A 26909-nucleotide genomic window follows, 5' to 3' on the forward strand; every position below is an offset into this window, starting at 1 on the left:
TGACGAAATAAACAGGCCTCTGGGCCTGGTCCTGCTCTTGCACCAGGACTGAACTGACTGCCCTCTCCGTAACAGCAAAGTATAGACGGAGAGGGATGCCTACCTGGGGCTTTCGCAAGACTGGTGGGCTTGCCAGATATCCCTTCAACTTAATGAAGGCCTCCTCGCACTCCTGCGTCCAAAGAAATCTGCTGTTGCGCTTGAGACACTGGAAGTATGGGTGACCTTTCTCCCCACCAGCAGACATAAACCGGGACAGTGCTGCCAAGCGACCGGTGAGCTGCTGCACCTCCTTCACCGTCGTTGGGCTCCTCATCGCCACGATCGCCGCGCACTTCTCCGGGTTAGCTTCGATTCCTCGCTCTGTCAAGAGGAAACCCAAGAACTTCCCAGCCTCTACACCGAATATGCACTTCTCAGGGTTGAGCTTCAGCCTATACTTGGCGATGGTGGCGAATAGCTCTTCCAGATCAGCTGCATGATGCTTCTTCTCTTGGGACGTAACCACCATGTCATCTACATAGGCGTGTACGTTTCTCCCCAGCATGGGCGAGAGCACCCTATCCATGAGCCGCTGGTAGGTAGCCCCCGCATTCTTCAACCCAAATGGCATGACCTTGTAGCAATAGCAAGACCGTTCCGTCATAAACGCGGTCTTGCATTCGTCCATTGGGTGCATCCTGATCTGGTTGTATCCCGAGAAAGTGTCCAAGAAGCTGAGCAGCTTTCCCCCCGATGCGCTATCGACTAGGGCATCTATACTGGGTAAGGGGTAAGAATCCTTGGGGCACGCCTTATTGAGGTCAGTGAAGTCCACGCACATTCTCCACTTGCCGCTTGCCTTCCGCACCAGTACCACATTCGCTAGCCACTCGGAGTACTGGATTTCTCTGATATGCCCTGCGTCAAGGAGCTTCTGCGCTTCGTCGTGGATCACCTTCCTCTTCTCCTCGTTAAATTTCCTTCTTCTCAGAAACTTCTGTTTCTGCCACTATGTGCGCCACCGCACGCCGTCGGATCTCTGCAAAGGTGCTGGGATGGCTCCTGATGAGAGACTCACTGAAAGGGCCAGGCAGCACTCCCTTCTTAAACGCGTGCACAAGCATATCTTCATCTTTGCTGGGTAGTCTAACCACTTGTGCTCCAAAACGGTTGAGGTAGTCCTTCAGCGACCCTGAAGGTGCCACGCGCGTTTGTATCAGACAACCAGGTGCTTCACGTATACAAGTCAATGGAGCGTCTAACGATCGGTCATCGGTCGTTGACTCAAGAGACGCTGAGAGCGCCGAGGGTGAGATCACGACCCTCAAAGATTGGTGAGTCGATGGAGGTCCACGCGGAGAAGGAACCCCACACCTGGATGACGCCATACCGGCGATACTTAGAAGATGGTATACTCCCGCTCGATCTGGCAGAAGCCAAAAGAATAAAGAGGGGTTCAAGTAAGTTTACTCTCATAGATGGAAGCCTATTTAGATTTGGATTTTCTCACCCTGTGCAGATCTGTGTACACGGCGAACAATGCACCAGACTCATGTCTGAGCTGCACGAGGGGGTGTGCGGAAGCCATGTGGGTGGTCGCGCTTTGGCAAGTAGAGTACTCCGCGCGGGGTACTACTGGCCAAAGCTGAAGGAAGATTGCATAAGGTTTGCTCAGCGATGCAAACAATGTCAGCTGCATGCAGATTGGCACAAGGCACCCCCTGAGGAGTTGAGGTCCATCCATAGCCCGTGGCCATTCCATACATGGGGGATTGACATCCTAGGACCTTTTCCCCTGGCGACAAGGCAGATGAAGTTCCTCATTGTGGCCATTGAATATTTCACTAAGTGGGTGGAGGCAGAGCCAGTTGCACACATCACCGCACAGAAAGTCGAACACTTCGTCTGGAAGAACATTGTCTGCCGCTTCGGAATACCCAAGAGGCTGGTTTCCGACAATGGCACCCAGTTCACCAGTCATCAGTTGAGGAAGATGTGTGAAGAGCTAAAGATACAACAGGTTTTCGCATCAGTGGAGCACCCACAAACAAATGGGCAGGTGGAGTCAGCAAATCGAGTGCTGCTCAGGGGGCTGAAGCGAAGGCTAGACAAGGCCAAAGGAGGCTGGGCAGAGGAGGTCCCCAGAATTGTGTGGTCTTACCACACCACCCCACAGTCCAGCACCCATGAGACACCCTTCAGCCTTGTCTATGGGACAGACGCCATGATTCCCGTAGAGATACAGGAGAGCTCCCCCAGATTCTTGAACTTCGTTGCCGAAGAGTCCAATGAAGAACGTAAGGTGAATCTAGATCTGCTAGACGAAGTGCGAGAGGAGGCCAGAGTCAGTGCTGAAGCCGTAAAGAGAAGAGTCGAGCGGAGGCACAACTCTAAAGTGAGGCCCAGGCGCTTCCAGGAAGGTGATCTGGTGATGAGAAAGGCGCATCAGAATGACATGCAGAATAAGTTATCCCCGAAGTGGACAGGCCCGTACAGAGTGGTGGAGACATTAGAGAACGGAGCCTATCGCCTAGAGACTTTGGAGGGAGGAGCAATCCCCAGAACGTGGAACGCCACCCATTTAAAATTTTATTTCAGTTAAAATTGTACGGTAATGGCGTTCTCACGCTAAAAGGCACATGCTTTGTTTATGGTGGAAACAGTTGAACAGACAAGGGGGCACTCTTTTCCCTAAAGAGGGTTTTTAACGAGGCCACCCAATTAAAGAAAAATTTCCAGCATATAAAGTGTTCTCAAGTATTAAAGTTAAAATCCTCCTTGCCCCAGGTGCAAGTGCAGGTGATTGGTTAGGCCCTACTTGCCCTAGGCGCAAGTACTGGCACCGATCTAAGTCTTCCTCACCCCAGGTGTGAGCGCAAGCAGAAAGGTTTGAAAGGCCAGGGGTGCTAGTAAGACCAAGAGAAGGAAAGGAAAGGTTTTAACAAAACGTCCTTACCCACTTGGCATGCACCAATATTGGCCCAGTAAAACTCTCAGTCAGAAAACCTTTCTCACCCCAGGAGTGAGACAGGGAGTGATCGACTCAACCCGCCAAAGGGTGATGACCTCGGGGAAAGGGAAAGGGGTTAGCGAGAAACACTTCCTTTTCCCCAAGATGAGGCCTCACTTTGAGCAATCGATGTCAAGGTCCTTTATGCACTTAGCGCTAGAGCGACAGAGAAAGCTAAGTAAGGAGTAAAGAGCGATCACCGATGAGTCGTCAGTAATTGGCTAGTAGTACAAAGCAGCGCACGAGGACTGTTAAGCTGAGGGAACAGCCAGTCGAGATCATGCAGATCGCGCTAAGCCTGAGTTGGTTAACACTTAGTCGCGCGCAAAGAGAAGAGAAGCAGATCGCGCTAAGCCTGAGTTGGTTAACACTTAGTCGCGCGCAAAGAGTAAGAGAAGCAGATCGCGCTAAGCCTAAGCTGGTTGACACTTAGTCGTGTGCGAAAGGAAAGGCAAAGCCCAAGATCGCGCTGAACCTAAACTAGCTAACAGTTAGTCGCGCACATAAAGGTAAGTGGAGTCCAAAGAAAATACAAAGAAAAGTTGAGCAATTGAAACCAAGGTATATCACCAGAGATGTTCATACAATTGTAAGTTACAAAGAGTTGAATGGTGCAGAAACATAAGGTTACAAAATGAAACTTTGTACAGAAGAAGTCAAAATTACAGAAGGAAGAGATTCAGGGAGTAGGAGGCTTAAGTTTCCCATCTACCACCGAGTGATGAATGCTGAATTGCGCAAGGTCCAGTTCTGGAAGGACGCAGCGGACTTGCTCGAGCGCCAGCTCGAATCCATCAATGAGAGAATCGGCGCCCACGTTCATCAAGTCCTCTTTCTCCGCCTCCAGACTTCGCCTCGAAGCCTCTGCAACATCCCTCTGCGTGGTAAGGGTAGCAAGGGAGGAGGCAGCCTCAGACAGCTTGCCCACTGCCTCCTCAAGCTTCTTTTCGGCGGCAGCAGTTGCCTCCTTGGCGGCCTTGAGCATCTCTACCCGCTGAGAATCCTGTTGGCGTAGGGAGGAGTTCTCAGCCTCTAACTCCTCCACCATCTGACTCCGTTCGAGCAAAGAGGAATTCTCAGCCTGTAACTCTGCCACCTTCCAGTCCAGGGGACCAACAGTCTGCCCCATCAAGATCTCCATCTTGATGGTCTCCTGGACCTGCAGCAAGTACTCCCTCCTGGCCTTCTCCACCATGCCCCGCATCAGCTCGACAGACCCCTGAGCGGCTTCAAGGTCACTGTGCAGCGACTCGTTGTCGTGCTCAAGTTCCTTCACCCTTTTCTCCAGGGCTTTCTGCTTGCGATGTTGGTTGGAGAACTCCAGCGAGAGCACCACCTGCTTGGCAAGGTGTGCGTCTATCTCCTCCCCGCTCCAGTCGACGAGCTCCCCATTGCTGATATGCTGTCGCACCATGGAGATGACTCTGCTGAAGTTCTCATGGTTGGCTCCAGAGTTGCTTGGGCGCGAGCCAGACCCACCATGTTCAGCATTGGCGGTGGAGATTGTCATTGGAGGTGGGGCACACTCTTTTTGAGCGGAAACACCCCCAGCAGGGTGAGCGGATGGACCAGGTGATTGGCCTGCTGGGGGGGGAGTTGGTGGTTGAGAGGTTGGGGGCGTTTTTTGGCCAGGAGAAGGAGGACATGCGGGCTCTGGGGCCGGTCGAGTAGAGGGAGAGGGAGGTGGTGAACCTTCCTCTACCTCTACCACCTCTATCCCTCCGGGCTGGAGAGACGAGACCCCCTCGGCTACTGCTTTCTTCCTCTGGCGGTGAATGAGGGGGGAGCCTGAGCTTTCCTCTTCCACTGAGGCAGCAGCAGCAGTAGGTACCAGCGAAGAAGCCTTCACCAGTCTCTTCCTTTTCTTCCCTTGCTCAGGGCCTTCGGCTGGCGCGACCGAGAGCGGAGGGGCTTCGATTGGCTCAGTGGTGGAAGAGGAAGAGCCAGTCCCTTTGGCCGCTCGGCGTTTAGCGAGCTCCAACACCGCCAACCGCCTATCTTTCCCTGACATTGAATCTGCATAAGCAAGAAAGAGGGAAGTTAGACAGCTAAGAGACGCAAGCAAGGTGAAAAGTATAAGAGCATGCATGAGGAAGTATAAATGTCCTAAGGGGCGGCAGAGAAAGAACTACCTATATATTTCTTCAGGGAAACCACATCAAACTCATCCTTGATGAGGCGAGCGGAGTCATACTTAGCCCCCAGGAGCAGCCCACACAGCTCGCGCTCGTAGGGGGCCATGGTCTCGAGGTCCTTGGGTTTCTTAAATTGAACCTGGGGAACCCAGTAGAGGGGGTACCCCTCGAGCAGATGAGGGCTTTGTGGGGTGGCGGATATCATATAAAATCTGCCCTTCCAGTCTTTGAAGGACTGCTGGTACAGGCCCAGAAGCACCCGTCCAGCAACCCCGTTCAGGCTGACCCAAAACCTATCCCCTGGTTTCTTCGCCTCAAAGAAGTAGAGGAACACCTCCATCGAGGCGTTGTGCCCAAAGTAGTTGCACAGAATCTGAAACGCCCGGATGAAGGCCCAGGCATTGGGGTGGAGTTGACAGGGCGCGACGTTCAACTCCATCATCAGCTCTTTCTCGAAGAAGGTGAAGGGGAGTCGCAGCCTCAACCTTTTGAAGATCGCGGAGTAAACAAAAACGAAGGGCACCCCATTGGTGGCCCTGTCGTCAGCGCAAATGGGCATCCCTCGGGGAGGGATGCGGACTCGGATGTGGAAGTCGTTTTCCCTGTCTATAGAACACGAGGGTTCATCCGGGTCGTGGCTCAGAAGCGAGTTAAGATGGTCCTCAGGTAGCAAGATGGACGTTTCAGATAGCAACGCCAGAGGGGCCCAGTCATAGACTTTGGCGTTGTCATGGAATGAGGTGACAACAGGCGGTGGCGAAGCTGGTGCACTCGCGGAGGGCTGTGCACCAGAAGAAGAGGCAAGGACGCGAGCGGTCTGCTTCAAGCGAGCCATCGAGAGATAGCTGCAATGGAAGAAAAACGAAGGGTCAGAAATAGAAAGGGAGAGAGTGATGGATGGATCGGTGAAAAACAAAGAGGGGGAATGAGGAAGAAATGCCCAGGTAAAGGAGAAAGAAGGGAAGGCAGAAGCCAAAGTGGAAACATGAGAAGAACCCTAGCGCGGGTTGAGAAGAAGAAAAACAGGGAAGGTGAATGCATGATAACTAGAATGGTAAATGCAATCGGTAAAGATGACCAAAAAGGGGCCAGGGAAAAGAAAAACCATACCTTTGAATGATCGTAGGAGTATAGGATCACAGAGAATTCGAAGAAAGATGGGTGCGCAGAAGAAAGGTTCGCAGAGAGTTTGGGAGTCAAATGAAGAAGATGAAGGAACAGTGGAAGGGCGCGCCATTTTGAATAAGAGAAGCGCTAGCGACGCACAACGCTGGCCGTTGATGGTGCCACGTGTCGTGAGATTAAGGAAGGAAGCCCAAACGTTAAAGAAGCAGCACGTGAGGTGGCACGTGAGGCGGCCCCACTTGCCACGTGGACTGAGGGCACGACCACTTAGTCTCTTCGTTGAGAACGAGTTCTCGACTCGAGACTGGGGGGCTTGTGATCCGATCGGTCATCGGTAGTCGATGACGTCAGCATCAGAGAACCACGTGGACCACTCGCAGGGTGACACGTGGACCAGGTGGCAGAGAGGTAGGGGGACGATCGCCAAGAGAGGTGATCGGTGGTCAGTAATCAAGTTACCACCGACAGATCAGGCGGCAGAGAGGTCGGGGGATAGATCACCCGGAATGGTGATCGGTGGTCAGTAGCCAAGTGACCACCAGCAGATCAGTTCCTAGACTCGCGCCTGGAGGCAGAGCGCGATAAGCGAATAAACACTGATCAGTCATCAGGTGTATTGTCATCGGGGTCTCGTGTTACACGCAGTTAAACTGGGACTGAGGCTCCCAGCGAGAGCGTTACGCGTGGACCTCGCATGAACACACCTCAAGGAATCGTGCACGAGAGTGGCCTGAGGGAACTAGTAAGCCAGTCGGTGATTGGTGATTCCCTCAACCCATTACGTGCGTGTCATCCTGAAGGGTAAGTCGCCTACGCAGAGAGTAACGTTTGGTGAGTGTGCCTAGACCAGCCACACCCGACGTTCTCCTAAGAGTATGCAATTTACCCAGACAAGAGAAGCATCCTAAGTTACTCCGCAAGGGCGTAACTTAGGCAGACAAAGAGAGGCGCTAGAGCCCTTCCAGTAAGTGACACGTGTGTGGTTAGATGTGAGTTGCAGGCCTCCACGTGTCATCATCTGAGAGGGGTGCGGTCCAGACAAAGGAGCACTCCGTACCGCTAAAGGTACAGACAGGCGCAGCCAAGCGCAGACATGCGCAGACTCTCACGCTCCCCATTGCTGATTCTGAAGGTACGCTTTCTCTGAAAAGCACGACAGGGTTCTGACACATGCCAGTAAAGCATAACAGAATTCTGTTATGCCCAGAAGCAGGGAAAGAGAGATAAAAGGCAGAATCAGAGGGAGAGTAGAAAGAAAAAAAGAGAAGAGAGACAGAGTGCAAGTTCTACACACACACATTCTTATTAGTTTCTAGTTTCTGGTGGTTCTGTTGAACTAACTTGATCGTCGGAGTGCAAACGGCCGCTAGAGGCGCCGTCTGTGTATTTTGCAGGTCACATTTTGAAGCCATCAGAGAGAGAGAGTTCAGAAGGTGATTCTTCAGGAGACGCAGTCGCGAAGACAGGGCAGAAAGTGTTACAAAGCGATTCACCCACGTTCAAGTTGCCGGCAGGATCAGAAGTATTTGGCTCAACATAAATTTTGAAATTTACGCAAATTTTACACAAAATTCCAGTTGTGCTATTTTTGGTTCTTTTCATCCAATTCTAGTACCATTTGCTAGAATATATGGCCTTAAACAAGAGAGGGGGTGAATTGTTTATAAAATATTTTTGAAAACTTCGAAGGTATAATGAAAGCCAATGAAGAATCACAGAGAAAGAAACTAAGGAAAGCAATGCATAAAGTTGTTTTAGTTGATTTCCAGAAAATCAACCGGTTGTTTTGTCGAAACAATCGATTGTTTTTATCAGCAGTTAAGAAAAACAACTTAAAAAAGATATATGTGAGATCAGGGAAGAAGATAATCACACAAATAGATTTATACTGGTTCACTCTTACACCAAGAGCTACATCCAGTCCCCAGAAACCACTAGGTAATCCACTATGCAATCAAAACCAGATTGCAAACACCACATACCAAAGTAGTGACCTTAAACCCCTCAAGAAACACACTACCTTTGGCAAACCACACCAAGAGTGTTGATCTTGAACACCTCAAGAACACACAACACTCGTTGGCAACACAAATACAAAAATACAGTAATCAAGGAAGAAGGGAATAAAATACACCTGGGTATTACAAAACTTAATGTTCAGAATCACAACCTAATCCTATTCCACACACTTAAGAATGATCCAAAGCTCTTTCAAATCTTGGAAAAACTGTTTTTGATAAACTCTTTTTCTTACTTCCAGATTAGGAGCGTAAAACCACCTTTATATAGACCAACCAAGTGGTCAACCTTTTGTTTCAAAACATTTTCAAAAACTGCTAAGGTAAAACAACCTATTGTTTTGAAATTTCAACCTATTGTTTTGAAATTTCAACCTATTGTTTTGAAATTTCAACCTGTTGAAATTTTAACTGCTTTTTATAAAAACCATCTTTTCAAAAGGTTAAATATTGAAATGAACTTGGATCAACTTAAGGAGTGAATTAACAAGTTCAAGCAACTAAACACACACACACAACAGTAGCAAGGTCTTCAAGCTTTCCACTTGGATTTGGAGACATCAAAGTATCTTGTTCAACACCATTCTCTAGGTTGAATTTGTGTACTACCTTTTCTTGTGTACCTTAATTTTTTGTTTGTCAATTTTATTGAATACTCTTTCAAGTCTTGTCATACATCAATTCCCTTTGTTGCGGTCCTATTTTTTAAATTGAGTTTTGTTGTTTTAAACTTGTTTGACCTCTTTTTAGTGGAAGCAACTTAAAAAGTGCTTTGGTGAATAATGGAGTTGAAAGTGATAGAAAGTCTATAAAATCCCTTTTAAAACAATTAGCCAAAGACTTTCAATCACTAATCACTATCACATAGACAATTGAAACATGAGTCCTAAAACATAGAAGATAAAAAAGTAAGGGATGCTCATCTTGCTATTTTAGAAGAGGAGTTGCAAATTGTTAAAGAAAAGGATGAATACATAAGAAAAAAAAAATCTTCACATGCATCTAGTTCTAGGTTGAGTGACTCATATACTGAGGAGAGTCTTATAATGAATGAATACTATCAACCTCAACCTAGGAGAACTAGAAGGAAAAACCCAAAAGAAAACTAGGGTAGATTTACCTCATTTCTATGGAAAAGAAAATGTTGAAACATATCTAGATTAGGAGATGAAGTTAGAATAACTTTTTCTTGTCACCATGTGAGTGAGGAGAGAAAAGTACCCCTAGCTACCTTAAGTTTTTAAGGAAATACTATGTATTGGTGGACTGTCCTTCAGAAAGAGAGACGCCTCCATAAGGACCCTCCCATTGAGTATTGGAATGATCTTAGGGGAGCCATATTCCCTCCTATTACAATAGGGAGTTAATGGACAGGCTCCAAAGACTCCAACAAAAGAGCATGAGTGTAGTGGAATATAGGCAGAAAATGGAGCTATACATGATGAGACTCTCTATTAGGGAGGAAGAAACCACCACCATAGCTAGGTTTCTAAGTGGTCTCAATCTTGAGATTAGAGATAAAGTGGAACTCTTGCCTATGTAGACTTGAATGACTTGGTCCAACTTTGCATAAATTTTGAGCTACAAAATTTGAGAAAAGGATCAAGTCTTCTTTGACAAGGTCGTCTTTAATCTCCTCCCAACAAAATTTCACGAAACAAAAATTGAACCCATTAGGCCCCGGGCTTTTATAACTATCACAATTCCATATTGCTTATTTTATCCCATCCTCTTCTATATTTCCAACCAACATTTCAATATTTTCTCCTGAAATAGATTTAATGTTTACTCCATCAAGCCTAACCTGCTGCCTTGGGCTTCAAATGAATTTTAAGAATTTTTCAAAGATTTTTTAAGTAAATGTTGAGTAAAAAAAATGTAAATAAGGTAGGAATTCAGTCCTTACAAGGAATGTAAAAAAAAACACAAATGTTTTAATGATGTTGATCAAAAGGATTAAAAGAAAAAAATGCTGAAAAAATATATTATCAATGCATTTTTTAGTCTCATCACCAACTAGTAATCCAATAATTTTTGCATAAGAGGTATCTGGTCTAAGAGTATTGCAGAAGAAGCTAATGTAAATATTGAAAACCACTGATAAAATAGAAAAAAAATTGAAACTTGAAAAGAAACCGATCAAGTATGATGTTGAGGTTAACAGGGCAAGAGAAAAATGCAGAATCGTGCCGAAAGAATTGAATACATGACTTAAAGAAATGGTGTGGAGTAAATGTGGCAAAAATTGGGTTAAATTAAAGGCTGTGCAAGTCAACCCTCCCAACTCCCAAGACTACTGTGGTCATAAATGGATCATGGCCTCCACAAAAAATAATTTCTACCAACCAGGTCATCGGGTGTGATGACGTGTCTAGCAAGTGACTATGTGGGGCGTGCTCAGCAAGGCACGTGGACAGGAGAAAGATGAATGGTTCAGAAGTGAGCATAGTCGCCGTTCGTGGAAGTGGCGTTGATGGAGATCAAGCCCAAGAGAACATGGAGGCCACTCATCAAGCTCAAGAAGAGGTGGAGGCACAAATGGAGGACGCCCATGGAGGTCAAAGTCCACCTCAAAGGATTACAAGAAGCATGTTCAAAGCTTTGGGAGCTAGAGGACATTTATTTTCTCTTTTTGTAGTTTCTTTAGTTGAAGGTGCTTAGAGGGAAACCTTAGAAACCTCTTTTGTTATAGCATCTTTTAGGCTTTAGTTAGGAGCTTTAGGGGGGTGTATTAGTAGATAGGTGTAGGAGTAGAATAGGGGGTGCCAAAGTGAAGGAAAGGATCACACCTTCCTTGCTTAGCAAATAGGCGCCGGTTCTAGTTTGATTTGGAGGGAATTTTGAATTGTTTTAGCTTTCATTTTTCAGCACCTTAGGCTATAAATAGAGGTGCCTTCCTTGTAAATTTCAGATTTGAATTTATCTAAAGAAACTATACTCAAAATTGGAGTGAGCATTTGGAGAGCTTTTGAGCCTTCTACTCTAGTCTTATCTTGAAGGACCATGGTTTCCTTAAGTGGCGGCTTGCACACTCATCTAGGAGCATCCATACTTCTAGTGGCGTGATCATCCAACCATTCCTCCATCTTCATGAGCATTCTCTTCTCCTTCCTTTCTTCTTCTTCAATTGTTCATGTTGCCTTGTGTTTTGAGTTGTTTTAGTTTCGGTTCTTCCAATTTCCAGCACCTATATTCTGTTTTGTTTCTTAATTCTGTTCGGTACAATTGATTTAGATTTTAATTCTGTTCGGTCTTCTCTTTTTAAATTCCTTTGTTGATTCAATTTGTGAGTGGTCTTAGGAAGGATATTCAAGACATTGTTGAGTTACAAGAGTATTCATCATTGGGCTCTTTAGTTCATCTTGCAATGAAGGTGGAAGCCCAACTTACTAAGAAAAACTCTTTTAAAAATGCTTCCAATGATGGATACTACTCCAAGTCTTGGAGAAACAAAACTTCTTTTTCTAAACATCCTTCCAAAGATTCTTCTTTCAAACCCAAGGAATCTAAGCCATCAACTTCTAGACCTAAGTCTCCCACTAGAACATCTAACACTAAATGCTTTAAATGTATGGGTTATGGTCATATTGCTGCAAATTGTCCTTCCAAACGAAGTATGTACATGCATGAGGGCATTGTAGTTAGTGAGCATGATTCGGATTCTCCAAAGCATTCATTGCATTCTCATACATCTAGTGAGGAAGAGAGCGAATGTCCACTTGAAGGGGACTTGTTAGTTGTGAGAAGACTTCTTGGACAAGTTTCACAACCTTTTGATGAAAGTCAAAGGGAAAATATTTTCCATACAAGATGTCTTATTCAAAACAACATTTGTTCCTTGATAGTGGATGGGGGTAGTTGTGCAAATGTGGCTAGTACAAGAGTGGTAGATAAGCTTGGATTGCCTACTATCTCTCATACAAAGCCCTACAAGTTACAATGGCTTAGTGAAGTAGGAGAAATAATTGTTAATAAACAAGTCCTCATCCATTTCTCCATTGGAAAATACAAAGATGAGGTATTATGTGATGTTGTGCCCATGGAAGCCACTCATGTTCTTTTGGGAAGGCCTTGGCAATTTGATAGAAAAGTTTTACATGATGGCTTTACCAACAAATTATCTTTTGAATTCCATGGTCACAAGGTTACTTTAAAATCTCTCTCTCCAAGAGAAGTCCATGAGGACCAAGTTATCATGAAGAAAAAGAGGGAGAGTGAAAAAGATAAAAAAGATAAGAGTTCTAAGCCTACACTCCTTGTGTCTAGGCGTGACATTGAAAGGGAAATAGTGGCTCATCATCCTCTTTTTTTAGCCATCCCTAGAACTCTTAGCATAGAATCACTTGTTGATAGTCCTCATTGCTTGGAAAATTTGGTAGAGGAGTTCAAAGATGTGTTTCAAGATCCTCCAAATGGACTTCCACCTTTGAGAGGGATTGAACACCAAATTGATTTGATACCGGGCTCTTCTTTACCAAATCGTCCCGCATATAGGACCAATCCAAGTGAAACCAAGGAAATTCGCCAACAAGTTGAGGCTTTGATTGAGAAAGGGTGGGTGCAAGATAGCATGAGTCCTTGTGCTATGCCTATCATCTTAGTGCCAAAAAAGGATGGCACATGGCGAATGTGTTCGGATTGTAGGGCCATAAATAACATAACCATTAAGTATAGGCATCCCATACCTAGACTAGATGATTTGTTGGATGAATTACATGGTTCTAAAATCTTTTCAAAGATTGATCTTAAAAGCGGCTACAATCAAATCCGTATCAAACCGGGTGATGAATGGAAGACGGCTTTTAAGACCAACTTTGGTTTATATGAGTGGTTAGTTATGCCTTTTGGTTTAACTAATGCACCAAGTACCTTCATGCGCCTCATGCATCATGTTCTTAGATCTTTCATTGGTAAGTTTGTTGTGGTTTACTTTGATGACATTCTCATTTATAGCTTATCTTTGAAAGACCATAGGTTGCATGTTAGGCAAGTTTTGGAAACCCTTAGGAAGGAACATTTGTATGCTAACCTTGCTAAATGTATGTTTGCTCTTGATCATATAGAATTCCTAGGGTTTGTTGTGAGTTGTAAAGGGGTCCATGTGGACAAAACAAAGGTGGTGGCCATTCAAAATTGGCCTACACCGAAATCTTTGAATGAGGTCCGAAGTTTTCATGGGCTTGCTTCTTTCTATAGAAGATTTGTCCCAAACTTTGGTACCATTGCCGCACCACTCAATGACATAGTGAAAAAGGATGTGGTCTTTCATTGGGGAGAAGCACAACAAAATGCTTTTGATACTTTGAAAGAAAAATTGACTAATGCTCCCATCTTGGCCCTTCCTAATTTCACTAAGACATTTGAGATTGAGTGTGATGCTTCAAGCATAGGTATTGGGGCTGTTCTCCTTCAAGAGGGCCACCCCATAGCCTATTTTAGTGAGAAATTGAAGGGAAGTCATCTCAACTATTCCACCTATGATAAGGAATTATATGCACTTGTTAGGGCTTTGTTTACTTGGCAACACTATCTTTTTCCCAAAGAGTTTGTGATACATAGTGATCATGAATCTCTTAAATATTTGAAAAGCCAAAACAAACTTAACAAAAGGCATGCTAAGTGGGTGGAATTCATTGAGCAATTTTCTTATGTGATCAAACACAAGCAAGGCAAAATAAATATTGTGGCGGATGCTCTTTCTAGAAGATACACCTTGCTAAATCTTTTAACCTCTCAATATCTTGGTTTTGATCACATTAAGGAACTTTATCATGATGACCTTGATTTTTCTCTCCTCTATCAAGAGTGTCTTAAGGGAGGACACAAAGACTTTTTTATTCAAGATGACTTTTTTTTAAGGGAAAACGTCTTTGTGTTCCCCAATGCTCTATTAGATTATCTCTTGTTAGAGAAGCTCATGAGGGGGGCTTAATGGGACATTTTGGGGTTGCTAAAACTTTGGATGTGTTGCATGAACATTTCTTTTGGCCTCATATGCATAAACATGTTCATAGTTTGTGTGATAAATGCATAGCTTGCCGCAAAGCTAAATCTAAAATGCATCCCCATGGTCTTTATACTCCTCTTCCTATCCCTTCAATGCCTTGGGTAGATATATCTATGGATTTCATCTTAGGCTTACCCAAGACATCAAAGGGAAAGGACTCCATTTTTGTGGTAGTGGATCGTTTTTCAAAGATGGCTCACTTTATTCCTTGCCACAAAGTGGATGATGCATGCCACATTGCAAACCTCTTCTTCCAAGAAGTGGTTCGCTTGCATGGGATTCCTAGGTCTATAGTGTCCGATAGAGATCCTAAGTTCTTGAGTCACTTTTGGAAGACCTTGTGGGGCAAGCTTGGAACTAAGCTTTTATTTTCTACCACTTGCCACCCACAAACTGATGGTCAAACCGAGGTGGTGAATAGAACTTTGGGACAACTATTGAGATGCTTTATTTCGGGGAATCCTAGAGTGTGGGAGAATTTACTACCCCATGTTGAGTTTGCATATAACCGAGTAGTAAATTCTACCACCTCTCATTCTCCTTTTGAGGTAGTCTATGGGTTTAATCCCCTAACACCTCTTGATCTTCTTCCTATTCCCCTTCTTGAAGATGTCTTGTGCAAAGATGGGGATGAAAAGGCTTCTTTTGTGAAAACTTTGCATAAAGACATCAAGAAGAGAATTGAGAAGAAGGTTGGCAAGTATGCTGAACTTGCCAATAAAAGGAGAAAAGCATTGTTGTTTGATGAGGGCGATTGGGTTTGGCTTCATTTGAGGAAGGATCGTTTTCCTACTCAAAGGAAGTCCAAACTAATGCCTCGAGGGGATGGACCTTTCCAAGTCCTCAAGAGGATTAATGACAATGCTTATGAGTTAGATATGCCTGATACATTCTTAGGTAGTCATACTTTTAATGTCAGCGATCTAACTCCTTTTTCTGTAGGTCTCCAGAATTCGTGGTCGAATTCTCTCCAACTCGGGGAGTATGATGGAGATCAAGCCCAAGAGAACATGGAGGCCACTCATCAAGCTCAAGAAGAGGTGGAGGCACAAATGGAGGACGCCCATGGAGGTCAAAGTCCACCTCAAAGGATTACAAGAAGCATGTTCAAAGCTTTGGGAGCTAGAGGACATTTATTTTCTCTTTTTGTAGTTTCTTTAGTTGAAGGTGCTTAGAGGGAAACCTTAGAAACCTCTTTTGTTATAGCATCTTTTAGGCTTTAGTTAGGAGCTTTAGGGGGGTGTATTAGTAGATAGGTGTAGGAGTAGAATAGGGGGTGCCAAAGTGAAGGAAAGGATCACACCTTCCTTGCTTAGCAAATAGGCGCCGGTTCTAGTTTGATTTGGAGGGAAATTTGAATTGTTTTAGCTTTCATTTTTCAGCACCTTAGGCTATAAATAGAGGTGCCTTCCTTGTAAATTTCAGATTTGAATTTATCTAAAAAAACTATACTCAAAATTGGAGTGAGCATTTGGAGAGCTTTTGAGCCTTTTACTCTAGTCTTATCTTGAAGGACCATGGTTTCCTCAAGTGGCGGCTTGCACACTCATCTAGTAGCATCCATACTTCTAGTGGCGTGATCATCCAACCATTCCTCCATCTTCATGAGCATTCTCTTCTCATTCCTTTCTTCTTCTTCAATTGTTCATGTTGCCTTGTGTTTTGAGTTGTTTTAGTTTCGGTTCTTCCAATTTCCAGCACCTATATTCTGTTTTGTTTCTTAATTCTGTTCGGTACAATTGATTTAGATTTTAATTCTGTTCGGTCTTCTCTTTTTAAATTCCTTTGTTGATTCAATTTGACAATATTTGGTTCATCCAAATGAGTTTGGGATTTGGTACTTGTTATTGGTGAGTTCTTGACTTAGAACCATGATCCAACTCTAAGAAAGTGCCTCTATATTTTCCAGCTCAAGGTGATTCCTAAAAATGTCAAGAATCTTGTTCTATGTGGCTATTGGAATCACAACAGGCGTTCTACAGTGTACATAGTCGATTGTCGCCGGGTTTGTGTGTCATCGACGTGTTAGATAATGGAAGATCAGGTGATCTGACATCGCCGCAAGGAGCACATCGCCGGGTTTCCCAGTAAGCTTAGTTAAAGCTGTTGGAGGCTTAGACGAGTAAGTTCAAGCGTGTAAGTTTGGTAAGATGATTGTTACGCCATCATGGGGCATGAAGGTCGAATGAGTTGGAGGGAACAACTTGCTCATCAACGACGGGATTCCTAGAGTGGACATTCGTTGGTGGCAAGGTTTCCTCAGCTGAAACATGCATGGCGTAGCAATGAGGAAGGTGGCACTTGCGACAAGCGATATCACAAAGATGGTGTACTTTGTTGCATCCGATACTCGCCTTGTCGGGTGGTGTTCCAGAGCGTGTTACGTGCTAGATTACTCCTCGAATAGGAGACTTGGCCGCGCGGCTGGTTACTACATAGAAATAACGTTAAAGTTACCCCAACCCAGATGACGACACGTGTAGGGTTGGATGCTACCTGTTACTCCAACCCAGATGATGACACGTGTAGGGTTGGATGCAATATAGAAATGATGCTCAAGTTATCCTAACTCAGATGATGACACGTGTAGGGCTGGGTGCTACCTGCTACCCCAGCCCAGATGGTGACACGTGCAGGGTTGGATGCGAGCCACGCGTCCAAAGCGTAACTGCCTGAAGAGAGAAGAAACCTAGCTATAAAGGTAAACTTAACAGAATTTGCAGAGGTACGTGCATTACAGATCATTGTTTTAGGTTGAGTGCACTTTAATACGGTTCTACAGAGTATAGTTTTTTCTCAGTTTTTGGGTGTTCTTGTTACTGACTTGAGCGTCGGAGCGCCACCGGCCACAGAGGCACCATCTTGTGTTCTCAGGTTCTTAGAGAGACAATCTGTGGTGTGGACTTGAAGGGCACGTGGTGTCAAAGGTGGTGAGGAAGATCGTGACGAGGCACCGCTCTTACGCTAGGTCAACCGACAGGATCATCTGGCGCCCACCGTGGGGCCGTATAAAAGGTGATTCCCAACCACAGTTCGAGTTTGTTGATGTTTTGGTGCTTTCTGTTCGACTGCTTGCTGTCGCAGTCGGTTTTCGGAGTTCTCACCGTTCGTTTGGAGTTTCTTTGAGTTGCTGAGTTTGCTGAGAAAGGATGAGGACAATGCGGTCCAGTTCAGTCGCGCCGTCAACCGAAGAGGACGCTGTGTCTATGACGCAGGTGATGGAGATGATGAGGACGTTGCAGGAGAACGTAGCTGCATCGCGTTCTGAGCAAGAAAGAATGCACGAGGCACTAGTGGCCTCACTTGCTAGGAATGAAGAGCTCAATAGGATCAACGAAGAGCTGCGTAAAGCTCTTCAGGGACATGAGGAGCGTGCGATTGGGGACAGATCTGCACCCCCATCCCCACCGCATAGCTTTCCCATGCCGTTTTCTCAGGAGATCATGGAGACGGTGGTCCCTGCAAATACGGTAGCGGTGAAAGCATCTTTCACCGGGGTGGAGGACCCTGAGGCTCACCTCACGGCGTTTCACACTCAGATGATGCTCTCAGGAGGGTCAGACGCGGTCTACTGCAAGGTGTTCATGAGCACTCTCAGTGGAACAGCGCTGGACTGGTTTGTCAGTTTACCTACTGGCCACATTACCACATTCCAGCAGTTTTCCAAGATGTTCCTTGAGCAGTACATAGTGAACAAGGCATCGCCTTTGGTGTCTTACGATCTGTTCGACGTGAGGCAGTATCAAGGGGAGTCCCTGAAGGATTTCTTGAACAGATTCGAAGCTCATATAGTCCGCTTGCCATGTAAGGATGAAGAAATGTTTGTACATGCCTTCAAAAAGGGCGTGTTTCCTGGGCCTTTTAGTGAATCGCTGATCAGGAGTCACGCCGCCACGTTCGCTGAAATCCGGCGACGTGCCGTGGCTCACATCGCCGCTGAGAGCGAAGTTTTCGAGAAAAGGGGAAACGTGGCCCCAACTAAGCCACACGCTCATACGAGGATCCAGTCGCAGAAGGTGATGGAGGCGGCGGTGGGGAAGAGGGATCAAAGGATGCGTCATCCTTATGACCCAAAGAAGAGTAAGGGGAAGGGGCCGGGGCGGCCCAGAGAGACTAATCGCCCGCCGAGGTACGAGTACGTGATAGGATTGGCTGACCTGATCGCCATCCCAAACATTGCTGCCAGGCTCAATGTGCCTGAGAAGACAACGGATAAGGTGGTGGGACCAAAACCCGACGAGTGGTGAGTTCCACAATAGCTTTGGCCACTCTATCAATTCGTGTCTGGCTTTGGGATACCAACTTGCCGAGTTGGTCAAGTGTGGGTTCTTGAAGGATTACTTGCTAGAGAAGCAAGCGGGGCAATCATCAGGTTCCCAACCAGCGGGCAGTGAGGGACAGCAGCACGAGGTACCCATTCACGGCGAGATCCACACCATAGCTGGTGGATTCTAGGGTGGTGGGTGTACTGCATCGCAGCGAAAGAAGTATGCAAGGTCTGTGATGTCAGTGGAGGATTTTGAGGATCACTCACCCGACGTGGACATTACATTCACCAAAGAAGACCTTAGGGATGTTGTGCCTCATGACAATGACCCTATTGTAATCTCGCTTGTTACGGCGGGAAGGATGGTCCATCGGGTGTTGGTCGATCAAGGAAGCTCGGCAGATGTGATGTTTTGGCCGACTTTCGAAAAGTTACAGTTATCCCCTGACCAGCTGAGGCCATATGGGGGCTGTTTATACGGTTTTGCCGGTGATCAGGTGGAGGTCAGGGGTACATTGAGTTAAGGACGACGTTCACAGATGGGTTGGCCTCGCGCACAGAAAAGATCAGGTACCTCGTTGTGAACGCACCGTCGGTATATAACATCCTGTTGGGAAGGCCAATAGTCAACAGGACAGGAGCTGTGCCTTCAACAAGGCACATGAAGGTCAAGTTATCACCATCCGTTCTGACCAAAAGAAGGCGAAGAAGTGTTATGAAAACAGCCTCAAGAACAAGAGATCGGTATGCCATGTAACCACAACGTCGCCCCTTGGTGTGGAGCCTGAGCAGGGAAATCGGCGAGTTGTGGATACGGCGTTGGAGGTGGCCGCCGAGGGCGATGTGGCAATGGAGGATGTCGAGGCGAGGTCCGAGAGCGCCGCTCGGGTGGAGGAAGAGAAAAACTGCCCGGAGACCGCCCGGGAGTCAGGTATTGCGAGAGCGCTGATCGCCAGCGAGAAGAGGCCCCAGCCGGTCGAGGAGTGGCTTGAGAAGAGATCAACGGCAAGACGTTTAAATTGGGGAAAACCTTAGACGACAAGACACAAGACCAGATCGCCAAGGTAATAAGTAGACACCTGGATGCGTTTGCATGGTCTGCTTCAGACATGCCGGGGATTGACCCCGATTTTTTGTGTCATCGTTTAGCAATGGATCCCCAGGTCAGGCCAATCCGCCAGAGAAGGAGAAAGTTCAACGAAGAAAAGAGACAGGCAATCAAGGACGAGACGCAGAAAATCCTTGCAACAGGCCTATCAGGGAGATCCAATATCCAGAATGGCTCGCCAACGTCGTTCTGGTCAAGAAGAGCAGTGGGAAATGGCGGATGTGTGCTGACTTCACGGATCTGAATAAAGCCTGTCCAAAGGATTCTTATCCTTTGCCAAGTATAGATGCCCTGGTAGACAGTGCGTCAGGGTGTAAGTTGCTCAGCTTCTTGGATGCCTTCTCAGGATACAACCAGATTAAAATGCATCCCATGGATGAGGAAAATACCACTTTCATGATGGAAAGGTCGTGCTATTGCTACAAGGTGATGCCCTTCGGGCTGAAGAATGCAGGGGCCACGTACCAGAGGCTAATGGACAAGGTGCTCGCCCCTATGCTCGAGAGGAATGTGCAAGCATATGTTGACGACATGGTCGTAACATCTCTGGAAAAGAGCAGGCACGTCACTGATCTGGAAGAATTGTTCGTTACAATAGCCAGGTACAAGCTGAAACTGAATCCTGAGAAGTGTATTTTCGGCGTGGAGGCAGGAAAGTTTCTGGGATTTCTCTTGTCGGAAAGGGGAATCGAGGCAAATCCCGACAAATGTGCCACCATTCTGGCGATGAGGAGTCCTGCCACGGTAAAGGAGGTGCAGCAGCTCACGGGCCGGATAGCCGCCCTGTCTCGATTCGTATCCGCCAGTGGAGAGAAGGGCCACCCGTACTTCCAATGCTTGAAGAGGAATACCAGGTTTGTCTGGATGAAGGAGTGTGAAGAAGCTTTTGTGAAGCTCAAAGAGTACTTGGCGAGCCCGCCGGTTCTGTGCAAACCTCAAGTGGCAACGCCTCTCAGGTTATATTTTGCCATAACTGAGAGGGCGATAAGTGCAGTGCTCGTCCAGGATCAAGATCAAGTCCAGAAACCCATCTATTTTGTTAGCAAGGTGTTCCAGGGCCTAGAAGTAAGATATCAGGCCTTAGAGAAAGCGACGCTGGCGGTTGTGTTTTCGGCGAGGAGGCTGCGTCATTACTTCCAGAGCTTTACAGTGTTGGTGATGATTGACTTACCCATCTAGAAGGTTTTGAAGAAACCGGATGTAGCTGGGAGGATGGTAAAATGGGCGGTGGAGTTGTCGGAACTCGACATCAAGTATGAGCCCCGAGGACCGATCAAGGGGCAAATCTTCGCCGACTTTGTGGTCGAACTATCCTCTGAAACAGTGCAGAGCGCCGGGGATGATTTTCGTTGGGTGCTCTCGGTGGATGGGTCGTCTAACCAGCTGGGTAGCGGGGCTAGAGTTATTTTGGAAGGACCAAACGGCGTGTTGATAGAGCAATCTCTGAGGTTTGCCTTTAAAGCCAGCAATAATCAAGCGGAGTATGAGGCTTTGATCGCTGGTATTTTGTTGGCAAAGGAGATGGGAGCAAAGGTGCTGATGGCCAAGAGTGATTCGTTGTTGGTCACTGGGCAAGTAACCGGCGAGTTTCAGACCAAAGATCCGCAGATGGCGGCTTACCTGGAGTATGTGCAAGAGTTAAAGAGGTCCTTCGTTTTGTTTGAAGTGGTGCACGTGCCAAGAGAGCAGAATGCCCGAGCTGACTTGCTAGCCAAGCTCGCTAGTTCGGGCAAGGGGGGGCAGGCAGAGGACCGTTATACAAGAAACTTTGAAGACACCTCGAGCGTTTGTGGCAGATCACCAGGTTCTTCAAGTGTGCAAGTCAATGGAAAGGTCGGCGAGGAGTCACAGATCCTTGACTCAGGAGACTTTGAGGACGCCGAGAGTTAGGGCACATCCAGCGGGAGTGACGAAGATGACGCAAGTCTGTGCCATCCATGAGCCAGATACATGGATAACGCTGTACCAGCGCTACATGGCGGATGGCGTGCTCCCAATGGACTCTACGGAGGCCAGAAAGATAAAGAAGAACTCCAGTAGGTTCACCCTCATCGATGGCGAGTTGTATAGGTTCGGGTTCACACATCCTCTTTTAGTATGCGTATATGGAGAGAAGTGCACGAGAATTATGGCTAAGCTCCATGAGGGGATTTGTGGGAGTCACATCGGGGGTCGAGCTTTGGCAACAAGAACCCTCTGCGCAGGTTATTACTGGCCTACAATGAGGGAAGATTGCAAGAAGTACGCCCAGTGTTGCAAGCAATGCCAGCAGCACGCCGATTGGCACAAGGCGCCTCCAGAAGAGCTGAAGTCAATTTACAGCCCCTGGCCGTTCCATACGTGGGGAATCGATATTCTGGGACCTTTTCCTTTGGCGATCAGGCAGATGAAGTATTTGGTTGTGGCGATCGAATACTTCACGAAGTGGATTGAAGTAGAACCAGTAGCCCAGATCACCGAACACAAGATTCAAAGTTTTGTGTGGAAGAATATTGTGTGCCGATTTGGTGTGCCCAAGCGTCTGGTATCAGATAATAGAACTCAGTTTGCAAGTCACCTATTGAAGAAGCTGTGTGGGGATGTTGGGATACAGCAGGTGTTTGCTTCTGTGGAGCACCCACAAACGAACGGGCAAGTGGAGTGAGCCAACCGGGTCTTGTTGAGAGGGCTGAAGAGGAGGTTGGAGAAGGCCAAAGGGTCTTGGGCTGAAGAGGTTCCCCGTATAGTATGGGCGTACCATACCACTGAGCAATCGGGAACCCACGAAACCCCGTTTAGTTTGGTGTATGGGTGTGATGCGATGATTCCAGTTGAAACCCAGGAAAGCTCGCCGAGATTCCAAAACTTTGTGGCGGAAGACTCGAACGAAGAAAGGAGAATGAACTTGGATTTGCTAGATGAGGTCAGGGAGGAAGCACGGGTGAAGGCCGAGGCAGTAAAGAGAAGAGTTGAACGCAAGTACAACTCCAGAATAAGGCCGAGGCAATTCAGAGATGGTGACCTGGTGATGAGGAAGGCCCACCAATATGAGATGGAGAGCAAATTGTCACCCAAGTGGACATGACCGTTTAGAATAACCGAAGCGCTCGGGAACGGCGCCTACCGCTTGGAGACGCTAGATGGAGGGGCGATTCCTCGCACTTGGAACGCCACCCATCTCAAGTTTTATTACAGTTAAGGCATTGTAAGTAGTAATTAACTTGAACAATTTAAGATGTTTAAGTTAAAACAGTTTTTCAAGGGGGCACTCTTTTTTCCCTAAGGAGGGTTTTTAATGAGGCCACTCAATAAAGAAGGTTTCGGAGTTTATCAAAGTTTCCAAGTTATTAAGTTTGCACGCTTACCGTTTTTTAAGTTTTCGGAAAGAGACTTTGTCGCGCTTGTGTAATTTAAAGCTACGGCGAATTCAGATCGCATGCATTCAGTGCAAAGTTTTAAAGCATAAAGTTTTAAACCCTCATCGCCAACTGGCGATCGGAGGTATAAGCTAAAGTTTTTTAAAGTCCTTATAGCACCTGGCGATCGGAGGCACAAGTATAAAGTTCTTTAAATTCTCGTCGCCATCCGGCGAGAAGAGATTAAAAAGACCTCCTCGCCTTGAGCGAGCGCAGGCGGGAAAAGATTAAAAAGACCTCCTCGCCTTGAGCGAGCACAGGCGAGAAGAGATTAAAAAGACCTCCTTGCCTTGAGCGAGCGTAGACGAGAAGAGATTAAAAAGTCCTCCTCGCCCTGAGCGAGTACATGCAAGAGCAGATCACAAGACCTCTTTGCGTAAGCAAATCGAGGCAAGTTTGAAAGTCCTCAGTGCATCCAGGGGAGGAGGAGATGTAACCCCTGAGCAAGTGGAGGCATCAGTAAAAGCCCTTATCACCCTCGAGTGAGTTCAGGCAAGATAAAGCTGAAAAGTCAAGGGTGTTAATGATCTTAAGTATGGGAAAGGAAGGTTGACAAGAACGCCTTTTCCCTTGAGTGAAACATCAATATTGACCTAGTAAGACCAGTTAAAAAAGAAGTTAAAGGTTGGCTGGGGAAGGGTCGCAGAGGACACCTCACCACCTAAATCATTGTTCTAAAACTCAGGGAGGTAGAGAAGGATCCGAAAGGCGGTTCTACCCTCAGATGAGGGAACAATGATTTAAGCTATCTCAGGTTAAAGACTCGGGGAAGGCAGAGGGAGATCCGAAAGGCAGCTCTCCTTCCAAACGAGCAAAGATGAAGTCATGAGGTGGCCCCGCAAGGGACGTTTTCAGTTAAAAGGAAAATGGCATCGCCGAAAGCCTATGGCTTCGAGATTGAAATAGAAAGAGGATTAAACAGCGAGAACCATATCAACGAAGTTTGGGGCGATAACGTAGAAATACGCTTGTCCCTTGGCAGATTAGGCGAGCGAGATTTCAGATACTAAGATCGACCTACGCCCCTACTGCCCAGTAAGTAATTTCGCGTTAAACGTTATTGCTATAGACTAATAGTTTGTTTATGTACCGTTTCGTATCCGGGCGTTGACTAAGTCAAGGTCAAAGTCAACACCAGGGGTCAAAGTCAACACAAGGCGTTGCCTAGGTGAAGAGACGCCAAGTGCCAGTGTCGTCAAGAAGAGGCGTCGTCAAGGCAGGGCGTCGCCTAGGTGAAGGCGTCGCCCAACCAGGGCGTCGCCAGATCAAACAGTACTAAAGCAAGGCAATCACAGTGTGGTTCCCCGATACCCATGGGTAGGAAAGACCATGGAGGGAGCGACGCCGTGGGAAGGCCTCAGGTCCCGATAACCCGAGGCAGTGATAAAGAGAAGGAAAAGGTGGCTTCAAGGCCATAGTGATAGCACCAGTGTAGGGCAGTCTGACTCGTGAAGTACCCCTGTCGCTCCAGAGACGCCTTTGGGACAGATACGACCCAAGAGGAAGGTCACGCCCAGGGTAGCCAGGTGCAGGGTACGAGAGGAAGGCAGATACGCTCTCAAAGTAAGTGACTAGATGATTGGGGGCATGAGTTGGCACCCAAAAAGTCACCCCTAGCGCAGTAGCACTCCCAAGCAGGAGGACTCACACGTAGAAACGTCCCCAGATGGGCAGAAACGCCCCCTGATGGGGTCACGGCGTCGTGAGGCCCTCCACGTGTACGACAACCATGTCAGAATAGAAATACCCTTTAGTCAGGTGCCAGGTAATTAAAGTCATTCAATACAGTTTCCGTTTCGAGCATTCAGGTACTATAATGGCTCCCATGCGTTTCACGTCTTAAATGCGCTACGTTTTCTAATTAGATACGCTGATTGAGTGCGTTACATTTGTAATTAAAGGCGCTGTAAATGCTTGGGTAGTTTAAATAGCGCTGAGAATGTTGGGAACGGGGTTCGAACTTTTTGGCAAATTGACCAGAACTCTCTAGTTGCTTGCTCGTGCTTTGAGGTTACGTACAAGGGACTGGGGAAAGATCTTTGCCTGAGGGAGAGAACACACACACGATACACAGTTCTTTTCCACCTTCAGAGTGCCATACGCGGTGCTCAGAGATGGAGGTGCACAGTTTTGGTGTTTCTTGCTGGCTGACTTGAGCGTCGGAGTGCAAACGGCCGCTAGGGCGCCTCTTTGTCCTCTTTTTTGCAGGAATCCACAGGTAACCTGTGGGAAGGAGACCCTAGCTGACGGTTGAGGTCGCGCACGAAGACGTCCCAGTCAACCGGACGGAACATTTGGCGCCCACCGTGGGGCCGATATAAAACATCAGTCCCATCACATGTTCGAGAAAATCTACCAGGTTACAGTAACGTTGGAGGAGGTTAAAGTGACAATGGCCCCCACCAGACGAAGTACAGCAAGCACAGCCCCAGCAGAACTATCTATGCAACAGGTCCTGGAGATAATGAGGGGGCTGCAGCAGGATATGGCGGAGTCGAAACTGGAACAGGAACGCATGCAGGCAGATCTCGATGCCTCGCATGAGCGGAATGAAGAGCTCCACCGTGTAAATGAGGAGTTGCGCCAGGGCCTGAGAAATGATCGGAGGCGGCATGGACACGACGAGATGGAGAACCATTCCCCACCCTTCTCGCAGGAGATTCTAGATGCAGTGATCCCGAACACGTTCGCGGGACCCAAGGTGATCTTCACCGGGATGGAGGACACGGAGACGCACCTTGCTGCCTTTCACACACAGATGGTCCTAGTAGGCGGTTCTGACGCTGCCAAGTGCAAGCTCTTTATGAGCACCCTCACTGGGATGGCTATGGACTGGTTCATCAGCCTCCCGGACGGTCATATCACATCTTTCCGCCAATTGTCACGATTGTTCAGGGAACAATACTTAGCAAACAAGGCCCCGCCGCCAGTCTCTTACGATCTGTTTGATGTGAAGCAGTATCAAGGGGAGACCCTGAAGGAGTAAATCAATCGCTTCGGAGCCCAGGTCGTGAAGGTTGGTACGACAGAGGAGCCTATGATCGTGTACGCGTTCGTGAAAGGCGTATGCCCCGGTCCTTTTGGAGAATCCATCATTCGCAACCGCCCTAGGACTTTCGCTGAGCTACAACGTAGGGCGGTAGAACATATTGCTTCTGAAGGGGAGGTGTGTGTGAAGCGCACCAGCGTCGTACCCTCACGCCCGAGGGGACCGGCGCGAGCTCAACCGGTCAGGGTCAATGAGACCACGACGGGAAGAAAGAAACCAGAGGCGAGACGCCCCAATGAGGCCAGAAAGCCCCAGCCCCGGGGTCCAGCAGGAGGCGATCGCCCGGCCAGAGAAAGAGCGAGACCGGCGAGGTACAATTTTGTGGTAGAGCTGAAGGACCTGATCGCCGTGCCTAATATAGCCGAGAGGCTGAGGTGACCGGCGAAGACTGACAAGGTGTTAGGGCCTCGCAAAGACTCTTGGTGCGAGTTCCACGAGGCTTTCGGGCACCACATTGATAACTGCCTGTCGTTGGGTTACCAGCTAGATGAGCTGGTGAGAACTGGGTTTTTGAAGGATTATGTCGCAGAGCCCGCAACGACCGCCACCTTGCCGAGATGCCTGTGCTCGACGAGGTCCACACCATTGCTGGAGGTTTTTCCGGCGGGGGACCCACCGCCTCCCAGCGGAAGAAATACGCGAGGGGGTTCAATTCAATCAAAGAGAGACTCTCGGGGGAGCCATGGGAGTTAGATCTCGTGTTCACGAGAGGAGACCTCCGAGATGTGGTACCCCACAACAACGACCCCGTTGTCATCTCAGTCGTCACAGCCAGAAGGAAGGTGCACAGAGTGCTTGTCGACCAGGGAAGTT

Source organism: Phaseolus vulgaris, chromosome 1, assembly GCF_051622355.1.
Source record: "Phaseolus vulgaris cultivar YP4 chromosome 1, ASM5162235v1, whole genome shotgun sequence".
NCBI classification, from domain to species: Eukaryota; Viridiplantae; Streptophyta; class Magnoliopsida; order Fabales; family Fabaceae; genus Phaseolus; species Phaseolus vulgaris.